Raw genomic sequence first — 2896 nt, 5'->3', positions numbered from 1 at the left:
GGTTGCGTTTCTTCTGTCTAATGGGCTAACTACAGGATCAATATTCAGCTTGTGAGTTATAAGGTTGGGGTCTATATCGGGCATCTCTACCGCGGACCATGCAAAAACATCCAAATTTTGAAGTAAGAAACTTACCAGTTCGGACCATAGAGGTTCCTGGATGGAAGCGTCGATCTAAAGCATCCGAGCTGGGTCGACTGCTGAGGTCGGGACTGCGACTGTTTTTTCCATGGGCGTGGCTCATTCCTCGCTTTGCTCTGTAGGCCGCTCCAGTTCGAGGTTGTTGGCCACCTTGGTCTTTCCCTTCAGGGCAGCGACGTAGCACTTGTGGGACTCGAGTTGGTCACCCTGCGCTACCCCCACACCAAAGTCTGTTGGGAACTTCATAGCCAAATGGTAGGTGGAGACCACCGCCCATAGGATATGGGTGATCTGTCGACCGATTATGGCATTGTAGGGGGAGGGGGTCACGACCACCAGGAAGTCGTATTTGAATCTGACCACGCAAGGCCACGTGCCGACTTCCACAAGTACTGTTATTTTCCCAAGGGGCCGGACTTCTTTTCCGCTGAAGCCCACCAAAGGAGTATCCGCAGACTTCAGGTCGCTTCTCTGCAGCTGAAGTTGGTCGAACGTAGCTTTGAAGATGATGTCGGCCAAACTGCTTGAATCGACAAGTACGCGTCTAACCTCAAAGTCATTGATCCTTAGCATTATCACAAGTGCGTCATCGTAGGGGTAGTGGACCCCTCGCGCATCATCTTCTGTGAAGAAAATTGTCTCTTTTGTCCTCGGCTGCTTTGGAGGGTTCTGCTCTTCTCGGGCAGCCTCACGAACTGATGTCTGAGCTGCTGCTGAAGTACAACCCGCAACGATCAAGCCTCCCACTATCATGTGTATGGCCCCCCGAACTGGCCTCTCTTCCGAAGGCTGCCTCTGTGGCTATTCGGCCAGTCTGTTGCTGGACTCGGGAGCATCCTTACTGTGCTCCCCTTGCCGACCTGCTTTATTATTACCATTACTATTATATACAAAATTTCTTAAATACCCGTGATGGATGAGCTCTTTAATCTCGTCGCGGAGGTTTTTACAATTTTCGGTATTATGACCGTGATCTCTATGAAAACTATAGTACAAATTCTTATTTCTTTCATTGGGATTCCCCCTCAAACGAGGTGGCCATTTCACATACGAGGCATCCTTGATCGCCATTAGGATTTCGGCACGCTTCGTGTTCAGTGGGGTGTAATCAGTTTGGTCCATTGCAGGAGCTCAGAACGACTGTGCTGGCTTTGCCCCCGAGCCGCATCCTTCTTTTTTTGGTTGTCCCATTGCCTGGAAGGCTCTCCTTCCCTCTTCCTCTTTTCGGGCACACTCTCGTCCTTCTGGTTGATCTCCTCTTCAGTTGCTATGAACTTGTTCATGAGCTTAAGAAATTCAGTTATGGTCGCTGGTTGGTTGACGACCATTTGCCACTTGAACTCCTTATGCATCACGCCTTTCTTGACTGCTGCAAGGCGCACGACGGGGTCCAAGCACGGTATTTGCATGCAAGCGTCATTGAACCGCTTAATGTAGCTCCGGATGGACTCTCCCTCTCTTTGCACTATGCTGAGGAGACTCTCTTCAATTCGCGGACACTGCTTTCTAGTGACGAAGTGGGACATGAAAGCCTGTGCAAACTGCGCTCAACTTCTTATCGACCCAAGTGCCAAATTCCGGTACCACATACGGGCTGCTCCTCTAAAAGTGGTGGAGAAGGCCACACACATGCACAACTTGCTGGCTCTTTCCAGATGCATCTACGATTGGAAGGCCTCTACGTGATCATTTGGGTCGAACGACCTGTCGTACTTATCAACATGAGAGAGTTTGAAATCTTTAGGCATTGGGACTGCCAGTAGCTCGGGAGATAGGGGGATTGAACTAAAAGGATGGGGGCCTTAACTTCACCGGAGCTTACTTCTTCTTTGCCTCCGAGATCAGACAGGTCGTGGGTGGCAGACTGGCGAGCTCGGCGACGTCGCCTCTACTTCTTGGCGGGCTCGGCATTCGTGCGACTCACTTCTGTACTGTCGGGAATGGTGTGTGTAGGAAGCAGCTCAGGCCGCTTGTGATGGCTACGAACAGAGGGCTCCTGCTTGGATCCTGCGACCAGGATTTCGAATCGGTTCTCTAAGAACGGGGTATCGGGCTTGGAGGGCTGAGTCGATGTGGGCCTGGCGAGCTGGGGTCCTTCCGACCTGACCTCCCGTGGTGAGGCCGGAGTGGCCGGCCTTTCCTGACTGCTGTGGAAGGAGGCCTGGCTCCTTGGAGGGTTCCGGGGGGCCTTTCCTTGGCGGGAAAGGTGCTCCTCTTGACAATGGGACCTAGCCTGCTGTGAGGCTGGATTTTAAGGAGGGAGTTGCAATTGCTGAAGCTGAGGTTGCAGCAGCTGGGGAAATTGCTACTGATACTGGTACTAAGAGACATGGTGCAACACGTGCTGTTAATAGATTTGAAACTACTAAAACTGTTGCATTTGAGCCTGCATGGCCTGCATGCACTGCACCAAATCTTCCAGCTAGCTTGGGCTGGCCGCCGGGGGCACAACCGAGGGTTCAGTGAAGGTTGTTCCGACTGTGGTAGGGAGTGGAGCAACGACGGGTGCCCCTACAAGAGGCACATTCAAACTAGGGATCCCGTCCGCTGAGAGGGGGACGGTGAACTGTCCAATACAGACAGTAGGGAGTTGGGGCTGTTCCGCGGAGTTATTCATCTCCGTGCTTCGTCCGATGTTGCTAGAGGAAGCCATGAGCATTGAGTTTTTGGAGAGTAAAAAGATGTGAAAGTTTAGAGAAAGGCTTTTCAAAGCATTTCTCACAGACGGCTCCAAATGATATAGCGCGATCTGATC

The sequence above is a fragment of the Nelumbo lutea genome, chromosome 4 (assembly GCF_056320005.1).
Source record: "Nelumbo lutea isolate HS-2025 chromosome 4, American lotus-T2T, whole genome shotgun sequence".
NCBI lineage: Eukaryota > Viridiplantae > Streptophyta > Magnoliopsida > Proteales > Nelumbonaceae > Nelumbo > Nelumbo lutea.
The sequence above is the reverse complement of the archived record's forward strand: the minus strand, read 5'-3'. Positions refer to the sequence as shown.